Raw genomic sequence first — 12,750 nt, forward strand, 5'->3', positions numbered from 1 at the left:
CGGAAAAAGTCGAAAATAGTCGGAAAAAGTCGAAAAGTCGGAAAAAGTAGACTATTTATAAAATATTAAAAGTTGAAAAGACGAAAAATCGACTTTTAATTAAATGAAAAAAATCGAAAAATCGACTTTTAACTAAATGCAAAAAGTCGAAAAATCGACTTTTAATAAAATGCAAAAAGTCGAAAAGTCGACTTTTCGTTTCAACTATAGAACCCTACTACGAAGCCTAAAAAATATGAAGTCCTTTTTTCTAAAAATCGACTTTCGAATGAATGACCTTTTTTTAAAAATCAAAGTATACTATTTGGTTTAGGGTTAAATATAATGAATTTTAAACGTTTCGACTTTTTTCGACCGCTTTATTGAATTTATTTAAAATTTATATATAACTTTCATCTGACATCCATTTTGGAAGATGTTTTATTCAAAATATTCCCTAATGATAATTAAAGAAAAAATTTAAAACATTACCTTGACAACATCGTTTTGATTTATACAAATTTGTGACACTGGGTGCTTACAATAACATTTTAATAAAATATAAATGTCTCTGCTTAGTCTGGACACATTTGTATAAAAGGAAATGCCTTTTTAAACTAGTATAACAGTTTTAGAAAATGAAAGAAACAAAACCAATTGAAGTTTATTGAAATTTAACTTGTTTGAATATTATATATCAATCGTTTCTAAATATGATATAGAAGGTATGAAAACCTTTAAGAAAACGATTTGGTCTAAATTGGCTTTCTTATTGTAAAAAGTAAACAAATATAATGTTTAAAGTAAACAAAAAAAGGAATTGTTTATTTTCCAATGGTCCGGACAAACTTTCATGTTGTACCTAGTATGATTGTTTATTTGTTTTTGTTTTGATGTAATGTCTCTTTTGGCAGAATGGTGGAAAGAATATTGTGAATTGAATTTCTGTTGGTATGTGTAAGAGAGTATTGTTTTCATTATTCTTCTTCTTTTCATGTAAAGGGCACGTTGCAATCCAGCAGTTCGACGGGACAGTCCCGAACTGACCACTTAACCTACCACTTGTGGTGAGCCCTAGCCACCTGACTACCCAGGTGACTGACCATTTTAACATGGGCTTGTCCTACGAGGAAGTCAATCGTCACTCTACACCCTATAAATAGACAGTAACGAGACGATTGTCTCCGCTCTCGCTTACAAAGGGACACTAAAGTGACGACTGTCTTCATTTTCGATTACAAAGAGTTTATTTGTGACAAAAGACCAAAAACATACGAATTGGAGTAAGCCAGGTGGTAAGATATTAATGGAACTAAAATTTAAAAATTTCAAGTGTCTACTCTCCAGAATTCTATGGGACAATAATGTGACGATTGACCCAAAAGTTATAAATTTGAGTCAACCAGATGGTGGCATATTTGTAGAAAGTAATAATCATTTCTCCTAAAGATGGGTAAAATAACTACTTTCGGAAGTACAACAAAAAAAAAAAAAAAAAAACAACTTTTAAGAGTATAATCTCTAGGTTATTTGAGGACAGTAAAGAGACGACTGTCTCCGCTCCCGCTCGTGACGACTGTCTTCATTCTCGATTACAAAGGGTACATTCGTGACGAATGACCCAAAACATACGAATTACGATCATCCAGGTGGGTAACTATTAGTGGAAATTACGGTCTTTTTCGTATGCATTGACTATTTGTCGAACTGCTGGGAATGTTATGAATAATTTGGCAGATACATTCATACATATGAGAAATTTTGTGTCAAGTGACTGAACTTTGAAAATCGATGTCTTCCGATTTGGATAAGATTTGTACCAAGGTTAGAACTATGGGATAGTAGGACATAAAAATCGGTCAAGAACTGTCGGAGTCAGAGGGGGTCTAAGTAGGACATTTTGGTCATACAGAGTAACTTTTTACCTGTTGGTCCTAGCAAAAATTTAACCAAATAAGTTCAGATAGCTATTTTTCCAATCTTTTCAAATTTTTTTTTTAAGTTTTTTATTGTTTTTGTCATTCCGTTTGTAACATATCGAAATATTTGTCTAAAACCTATAACAGTATATGCAGCTGTGGTCAGTTCTCTTTATAATACTGCTTGATGTGATTTGTATAAAATCATGAAAATTTTACGTTAGATTTTCAGTTCCAAACACTTGTATTTTGTAAACTGATGTTGTATATTCTGGATCCTCATTAGATTCTAAGATGATCAAGCGTACATAACCGTTAGTCTGTCTGTCTGTCTGTCTGTCTGTTGAAAACACTACAAAGTATAAACAGGATCAGCTAGAGACCTAAAATTTTAACAGAAGTTTTAAGTTGATTCAGTTTGTTTGGTATTGAAAATGGACAATATTGGACCTCGATTTCGCCCCCTTATAAGGTCCATTGGAAAATGACTTTAACGCTCATTCTTAAAAATAAATAAGTATATTACAGGACAAAATATCCCTGCCAAATGCTATGAGGATCAGTTTATTATTGGCCCTATTCCCCATATAAGGTCCCCTAAAAAAAGACTTTAATGCTCGTTACTGTATTATTAATACGAGTAAAGATATTCAACAAATATATCTCATAGAAGTCAGTCTCATACTTTATGATTGTCGTACCATAATGGACCCTACCTCCCATTTAAGGTCCCTTTCAGCAAATAATTTTAACATTCTACTGTCTTAAAAACGAGTATAGTGATGAAGTTCGACATATATGTATATACGATTTTACAAATAATTGACCCTACCCTCTTTAAAAAATTACTTTTAAACTCAGAATAGCAGTGTAGTGGTAAACTTTATAATAAACAAGTTTTAATAAATTTAATAAATTCCAAAATTTATTATAATTGTAAAGTACAAAATTTTATAGTGGGTATTGAAGATTCGGAATGGCCGAATATAAAATTTTTACCTATTTTTTAAACTTTTTTTGGTTGAAAGAAAGCTTATACAATTTTCTTGAAGGGCTTTATAGTCCCATAATGCGATGCATTAGAAGGCTATATATAAGTTTGTCTCTCCGTTTGTAATTTCTATAATATAATTTTCTGATTCTAATAGATAGCGTATTAATATAATCGATTAATCCTTTCGATTATGTTTGTTGAAATCAGTTTTTAGAGGACCCCATATATCGGCGAGATCCGAATCTACATTAATTCTGTTAGACATGCCTTCGGGAAGATGGCTATTTAAAATCAGCAAAATCGGTGCAAAAATAACGGAGATATGAGCAAAAATCCGAATATTGAATTTAAAAACATGAAATTAAGCATGTTGAGCCCAAAGTAAGTTATATTAAAAAGGACTTTTTGGTACTGACTTTTATTTGTAACACACCGTGGTGAAGTGTATATAAGATTCGGCACAGACGAATATAGAACTCTTACTTGTTTTTTTTTTTTCAATATTTAGCACCTAACTTAAACCTTTTTTTTCAAAATGGACTTTTTTTGTATTAAAAGAAAGCTTAGACCATTTCCTTTAAGAGCTTTGTTGTTACTTAGTTTGATGGAAAAAAAACTTTATTTTTGTACCTTTTTACACACCATGTATATTTTAAACCAAAAAATATGAATTTAAATTTAGTACCTCCAAGGGCTGAAAATTGAACATATTTGTGATACTTTTTATCACAAAACATACTGTCCTATTAATTGAATACAATATACGCTTTTTTTAATACGATTTTTATTTCAACAATGGGGAGAGAAAAAGTTAAATGCTGTTAAAGACAGGAAATTTTATTTTATTCAAGCTATTTAATACAATTATGTTAAAATTTTAAAAATTGGTATATTTTAAAACACTTAAAAACATGATAAAGGTGTGTTGCTTGTAACTTGGATAACAATTACTATTTTGTGGCACTTGTTCGTTCTTCAATTGGTACTTTTTTCTATTCAAGGGTATTTTTATACCCTCCACCACCATCAGTGGTGATAGAGGGTATATATAACTTTGTCATTCCGTGTGTAACACTAAGAAATATTCATCTGAGACCCAACATATATATATATTCTGGGTCCTTATAAAATTCTGAGTCGCTTTAACTATGTCCGTCTGTCTGTGTAAAACACGCTCACGATAAAACGAAGCAATAGAATTTAACCAAATTTACCTAAAATGTTCTTCATTTTCCTAAGTTGTTTGGTATTGAAAATTAGCAACATCGGTTCACATCGGGAAATGTTATGAATCAAAATTTGGAACAACATCGAAAAAATAATTCCATGAAAATCACCAGACGTTCGTTTCTACACAAGTGCTTGATTTATGCGGAAAATCGCCAGAATCGGCCCACAATTTCATATACCTCCCATACAATATTGGTTTTTCGTAATAACTTCCGTCGTAATAACGATATCTTTAAAAATTTTACAAATTAAAATCTTATGTCAATAGCATTCATTCAGAGAAATTTTTTTTTTTGGATGGGTCCATAATTGGTCATAGCTCCCATACAAGGTCCCTTCCCGAAAATAACTTAAATGCACATAACTCATTACTATATTAAGGTATTCATATAAAGTTTGGCACAAGTGTTGCTCATATACAGAGAAATAATATTGTGAAATGTTTTTCCGACCGGTCCATAATTGATCATAGCTCCCATACAAGGTCCCTTTTAGAAAAACACACATACAAGGTTTCCTTCCGAAAATCAGAAAAAACGCAAATAAAAATATTGTTGTTATATACATAAATTCACTATAAAATTGTTTTACGATCGGTCCATATTTGGTCATAGCTCTCATACTAGGTCCAGGAAATCACTTAGATTCACATAATTTTTTACCAAGTAATGATATAGATGCAGAATTCTTAACTTTTGTCTTTATAATTGGACATAGCTCCCATACAAAGTCCTTTTGCGAAAATCTCTTAAACGCACATTACTTATTACCAAATAAAGCTATTGATACATAATTTGGCAAAAATATTATTTTTGTATAAAAAAATATATTTCAAGATTTTTTATGTAAAAAAATTTAGCTTAAAGAATCTTTTACGATCGGTATATAATTGGCCATATCTCCCATACTAGGTCTAGCCTCTAAAAACGCTTTAACCGTGAGAAAACTCATTTCTACAAATATTTGATCAATTAGAAAAGTATTAATATAAACATAGTTGGTGGAGGGTATTCAATAGAGTATTCAAACGATTAATCGTAATTCGGTTAATTTTTGACTATTAATCGTTCGAATAAATGAAAATTGTCAAATTTCAAATAACGAATAAACCGAATAATTTCTATCAATTAACCGATTAAGAGAAACTCACTATTTAGCAGTAAAATTACTATATATTTTCTACAAAATTTCATATTGTTATATTAAATTTTCTTCTTTTCTTAATTTTTTTAATCATTTTTTCTATAATAAAGAAAATTTATTTGATGATCATGGAAATAATTATATAGCCTTTATATCTACAACCAGTTTTTTGGGAACATTGTTGTGTTCTTAAGTACATATGTATATCTAATAAGTTTTTCAGCAACAGTTATAGTTGAACTAGTCTTCGATGGAACGTATGAATTCTAGAACTCGCTGAAAACCTTAAAAACTGTAATTTAATCTTAAAAACTGTAATAATTTTTAATTATCCGATTATTAACAGGCTAACGTAAAACCTCAAATAATTATTTGTCGAATAAACCGAATGAGACAAAAACCCGAATAATTTAATGCCCTAGTATTTTAAGATTCGGCTCAGCCGAATATTGCACTCTACATTGTTTTCTAATAATATTGAATCAAAAAATTTAATTTTGGGGTATATTGTGAATTAAAGTGTACAAATTTTTTTGGTTCTGGTTCTGGTTTACCAATTGGTACTTATTAGTTTTTAATAATTTTGAACTTAGAAACATAAAATTAAACATGCTGAGTTCTGAGTTCCGAGATGCAAATATACCGAGATTCAATGAATGCAAAAGATACCTTTCATCCAATACAGCACACTTCACATTTAACCGATACATTCATAGAGGAGAAACATACGGGTTGACAAGACCCGTATACCCCTACATTTATTCTGTATCATATACAATTAACACCAACTCATTTCCAACGCTATCTGTTTTTATCGGCAACAGTACCGAACTTATTGCGAATTATAGACTATGACGTGCTTAAGTATTTTAACCGCAACTCACTCTTCCAGTAAATTTAGGTTTAAACCATAGCCACTGCGTGTATACTGAAGAATCCTCAACCAACTGACCAGATTATGTGGTTCTCTGAACAGACCAGAGTTACTAATAGCACGTCTTTATCCAGGGATTACAGTGCACCGAAAAACACCTTTTCTGTAGAAGGGTGATACGATGAGTTATGGACCTATTCTCATTATATTTAGAAGTTAAAAACTTTCTTATAAAACTTGTTTTATCGAATTTGATCGTTATACCAGAATTATAAATATTTAAAATATGTTTACGGGTTTAAAAGTTTTAAATGCTCTAGCTGTACTCAAGATAAACTTATCGTTTTAGTTCATATAGGATATGGTACACAGAGGGAACAAATATATACGCCTGGTTCCTTGCTGGTAAGCTCACAATCCATTGTCAATAGTGAGCTTACCGAAAAACACCTTTTCTGTAGAAGGGTGATACGATGAGTTATGGACCTATTCTCATTATATTTAGAAGATAAAAACTCGCTTATAAAACTTGTTTTATCGAATTTGATCGTTATACCAGAATTATAAATATTTAAAATATGTTTACGGGTTTAAAAGTATTCGAATTTTTGTATTCGATTAATAAGGAAGTTGTCACGCCCACTGATCCCAGACATCTAGTTTACCCTAAATATTAATTTGTATAATTATAGTTTTCTAAATTGCCCGTGCAAAATTTAAGGATTCTAGCTATAGTAGATATTAATAGATACAACTTTTAATACTAATTTTTAATGTGAGCGTGCCAAAATATTAATTATCGTTAGTTTGTCGGTATTGGATAAAAATTTGTTTTACACAGAGCGGTCGCAAAAAGAAGCGTAACATCTAATAAATATCATAAATAATTAACAAGCAGTTCCGCCCACATCACTTGATCAAAAGTCAATCAAAATTCAAAACTACACGCAGAGAAAAAATATAGTTGTGGTAACCATAATCTAAGAGCAACATGGTTAGAATTATGGTTAAATTTAAAACATATTATGATCATTATTAGTATAATAACCTATTATATTATTATTAAATATAGTCCGAATATTTCATCATAATATAGTGATAATGTGATGTTGTAGTATCATATTGTAGTTTCAAGCAACCACATTATGGTTTCATGTAATCATATAATGTCTTCAAGTAATCATATTATTGTTTCAAGTAACCATATTATGGTTACAAGTAGTCACATGTCTTCATGTAACCATATTCTGGTTACATATTAAACATAATATGGTTAATCTTATGTGCTCGGCGTAAAATGTAATTATTTGTTAATTTTCTTTTAAACAAACACAAAACTTCCAAGCACTGATATTCACATAAAAAATATATATCCACACTTTCAAGCCAATATAAACACAATATATTTTTTTTAATTATTAATTTTTTATGTACCCTATTATATTTTTAGATAGTATTTATTTTTCACAATTATTTTAACACTGCATTTGATTCACAATTTATTTAATCTGAACTATTACCGATAAACCATACAACTGATATAAAAATGGCGATACCAAAATATTTTTAATAGTAAACGTATTTTACTTATATCTTAAACATTATATGCATAACCGTATAAAATCCTACCATTTAATGATTATTTTATAGTTTAAATGATTCTAAAGAATATATGTAATATGTTTACATAATTATTTATTTGTTGTAAAAATAATTATTTTTGAAAGAATTATTCTCAAATTTATAATTGTCATAAACATATAAATGTTTTCAGTAACTAAAATATTGATGAAGTTCAATAAAAATGACAATTGTTTGGTTATGACAACGAATTATTGTTACAAAAAACATAGAATAGTTTTCCTAACCATGCCGAACCATGTTTTTTCTCTGCGTGTGATTACATTTTGAATCAGTTCAGTCCGAATTCTTATATCGAAATTGTATATGTGTGTTTACTGTCAAAACTTTAATAACATGAGAAATGTTTTTTAAACAAAGATCTCTATGAATGCTTAAGTTTTGTTTTATATCGTTCAAAAAACATATAAAGCAGAATTTTTATGTTCTTAATTTATATTTTTCGTAAATATTAACAGAGTACTTGGCAAGCAAAGATCTATAAATAATTCATAAGTATCACTACTTAATGTCTTCATTTAAGACAGTATGAAATAATTTTAAATACAAAAATTTAACTTGTTTTCTTAGTTTATTTATTGAAATGTTATAGCTGATGTAATAATCAATAAAATATGTTAATGTCATTAACAATTGACCGAAATGCGTACATATGAAAACCTAAACAAACGTACAAAGTCTGATAGATATAAGCCCATCATTGACATCAAAATATTGTCTTAAGATGCCGATCGAAATGATTTATGAGGCTTTCAATGAAACGGCCAATTAAGACAGAGACAACATTTTACAATCAATGGTCAAAGAAAAAAAATATGTGATGTTTATTTGGAGTGGAGCATAGATGGATAGTAACTGATAAAATTGAATTTACATATAGTATGTATGTTTGTATATAAAGGTTCAATATGCTGCTGCATCACTTGCAACAATATGACGCATGGTGATATTTTGTTTTTCACAGTAATAAATAAATAAAAAAAATATTTTTATAACATTTGCATCGTACGGATCTTGTTATCGAAAAATAGTCCAAAAAAGGAATCAGCCATAATGGAAAACAGAATAATATTAAATGGCCCTATGTTTAGTTAAACGCAAGTCTACCAAACCATCACTAATAAAGACATTTGATATGATTCGTTTATAATTTAAGCGAGATCGAACTAATCGTAAATATTTTTTTTACTAATGTACATACTATGAAGGAATATGAAGATACGTTTTTATAGTTTTTGAAAAATACAATATTTAATTTAAAAACGGGCAAATAAGAACCTTAGAACACCCTATATGTCTTGCTTGAAGACCAATAAACTGCAACGTTTTCTAGTCCTAACTGAATTAAATATTCTAAAAAAATAAACATTTTTTAGAAATTAATTAATCAATCTAGTTTAATGTCACTTGTACCGCTATATCTAGAATTGCATCCGACGATATACAACTAAGACTTCTAAAAAACAGATCCTTTAAAAACTTCCTTTTTATGAAATAAATTTTGGGTTAATATATTACTGCCGCACAACCGTAAGAAAGAAACCATAATTCTGTTGTCAAAAGAGCAAAAATCGGAGCGATATCAAGCTACTAAGTATCTAATGTAATCTTAGACTGACGAACCAGCCTTGACAAATATTTTTTTTATTATCTGGTCTATTAGGAGAGAATACCTCTCTGACTATCCAATTCCAATGTTTTTATGTCCCAAAAGCATTACATATCTCGTCTAGACAATGAGAGGTTCCTAATCCAATAGTTCATTTTAGAGCAATCTGTATATTAATTCACCCTGGTCCGCAAGGGTCCGAATATTGGGTTATATAGCTAAACGTTTGGCTCTGGACAGAAAGCAGGAGTTTTTTAATCCTCATGTTTCTCCAACATCCGGATGTGTTAGCCCTTTTTGCATTGCAATCAGAATTGACCATTTTTAAAAAAGTTCGTTTTGATCGAGATGCATAAACTTGACAGTTGAATGGTAAAATATAGTTTCAGAAGGGTGTTTGTATGGGATGAGTCCACTTACAACTACAATTTGTTTTACGACGTTACGAGTCTAAACCAGAAGGATATTTCCAGGCTCGGGCTATTATACTTAGACACTATTGGCAATATAACTGACAAGATATCGGAATAGATATCAAAATGAGGTTACTTTGCTAGTTTTAACGGATTATATGAGTTCTTTAAAGGGAAGAGAACTCGAGTCAGTTAACCAAATAAACGCAAAACTATTTAACGCAACATAAGCTGAAATAAAGAGACGGTTAAGCGAATCTCATAAGGCCTCTTGGAATATGGGGTGACTCTGATGAGAGCAAGATGAAAAATCTCCTTAAAATGAGCAAATCTGAAGTTAGTATAATGGTACGTATTCTGAGTGACACACAGGATTATGTGCACAGACTGTCGAGAGTTTTAACGTGAGCACCTGCCGTGTCGGCCTTATCTCACGGTGGTCTTTTTCATCCACAGGGTAGACTTGAGAACGGTCTACCATCGCCCCTTTGTCTTCAATAAAGACTCAGGTGGCAATTTTTGCACATTAACTATGATCGGTACCATGCGCAAGTACTTTGCTGGAGTACTCGAGCTATCTAATCTCTTGCCAAAGTAGTCACGTTGTAAGACAACTACACTACTATGGCTCTGTTGATTCGGCAACAGCACCTAGAGACGTAACCGGTGGACCGAAGCACGATCCATCAATAAGCCGTAGACATCGTTCTTACTCACAGTGACACGCTGTGGTAAGTCTGATATGAACAGAGTATACTCTGAACATATCTGGACAAGGAAGGAAAATTAATTGGTATCACATTGTATATGATACCTTTCATCCATCATCATTCAACCCAGCACACATCTCATTTATCCGACACATTCATAGAGAAAAACATACGACACACTCATTTAGGTATATGGGTGGATGAGTCCCGCATACCTCTACATTCATTCCGTATCATATACAATTGACTCCAACCCATTTCCAACGCTTAGTCCCACAGTCACTCCTCTGTGGGGTATCTGTTGATTTTCGGCAACAGCACCGAACTCTTATCCCGAAATATTGACTATTATCATGCATCAGTCTTTTAACCGCCACTTATACTCTTCCCGCGAATTTGGGTTCAACCAACAGCCACTACGTGGATCCCGAAGGAACCTCAACCAACTGACCAGCCAGGACATAGTCCTGCGGGCAACTGGCCACCCGTAGTACCAGATTATGCGGTGCTCTGGTCTGACCTCTGGCAATCTATGCAAGGACTAAGCCAAACAGTAGATTTTTTCAGTCCCGGTCAGCCTGGAGGTATTGGGCCCTCCTTATACCCCGGGATTGCAATAACACCAAGGCGGAGGTCTCGCCAAGGTAACATGCCCCCGGGGGGAGGATTATGTGCACAATTGCAAAATTAGACGTGCGGATTCAGACGACAGTAGACCATGTGGAGAGCATCGTGAAACTCTGGAGCACTTTCTTTGCCACTGCCAGGCATTCGTCGAAGTTAGATCCAAGTATCTTAGAAGTGGTGTTATTCCAGATATAACATTCCTGACTGGAAGATTCTTAGGAATTACGTTCAGGAAACTGAGTTTCTGAACACTGAAAATTAATTCTTTCCGTAAACGTTTTTTCACGATAAGGAGCGTACAAAAGGCCCGAAAAAGGCATAGGGGTATTTCTTCCGATTTGATGTAGTATACATCTTCCTATCAACCTAACCATATGATTATATTAGTAAGAACACTAATGTACAAGTAACACAAAAGCTAAAAAACTCCGTCCTTGTAGAATCCTATAAAATTCGCATCACCTGAACAAGTAATTTTTGTTTTTTGTTTTCCGGTCATCGGACTATTGAGTCCGAAATATTAATTACTATATATATAAATACTAATAATTAAAAAAAACTAACTAATGTAGGGTACAAACATATAGAATACAAAGTGTGAAGAGAGGGCTAAGAAGACAAACTGACAGACATGCAGATATTCAGACAGTTAAATAAATGTATTACTGAAAGGGTATAATAAAATTTTATGACATTGAATTAAATTGATACGAATTCGAATGAATGCTTCTAATAAATGAATGTCTGTTAAGTTAATACTTTATATGTTTGTATGTGTTTGAAGCGTTGTGTTTGTATTGGTCGAATAAAATACAATATGAAATGAAACAGAAAAATTGTTCATACTTTAACAATGGCAGCTGATTCCATACCATGATGATGGCTGATTTCACAAAGTCACGTCAAAAGAAAATGAAAAAAAAAATAACATATAGAGCCTCAATTAAGATACACACTCTGCTCCGATCATCATAAAACTTTGTCGTGTTAAATTTTATATACAATTTTTTTGTTAATTTTCGTTTCTTAAAAATTTTATTCACTCATACATGCATGTATCAAATTTTGTTTTTTTTCTATTTCTTCCCCAAAAGATCATTTAAAGATTATGGGATTTTATTGGATGAGTGAGAGACAGCAATGTATGTATGCATCAGCTGGATGTTTTTGTTTATATAGAAAGCCTTCATAAATCATTTGACATGCAATCATTTTTTTCTCTGACTATTTTTCCATTGAATTAACTTTTATCATCTTTTGGGTTGTATTTAGTTTTATTTGGTTGAATTTTTTGGGATTATTACAAAATGGTTACATTCAGAGGAGAATGTTTGGTGGCAAAGGTGTCACATTCACATTTGATTTATAAATAGTTATAAGAAGCCATTTTTTATTTTATTCATCCATAAAATGTTCTATTGTTCGAAAGCATAGATTTAATCTAATAATTTACAATGTAATAATCTATAGATATAATAAAAGTTACTCCTTCTGTGAATATTTTAAATATCGCACATTTTTAGTACTTTAGGTACTAGAAAATGTTTCCCTGGTTATAATCATTTAGACAATTCAATCTTATTTTAACTGAAAGTCCTTAATTAACAGTCA

Source organism: Lucilia cuprina, chromosome 2 (assembly GCF_022045245.1).
Source record: "Lucilia cuprina isolate Lc7/37 chromosome 2, ASM2204524v1, whole genome shotgun sequence".
Classification (NCBI taxonomy): Eukaryota; Metazoa; Arthropoda; class Insecta; order Diptera; family Calliphoridae; genus Lucilia; species Lucilia cuprina.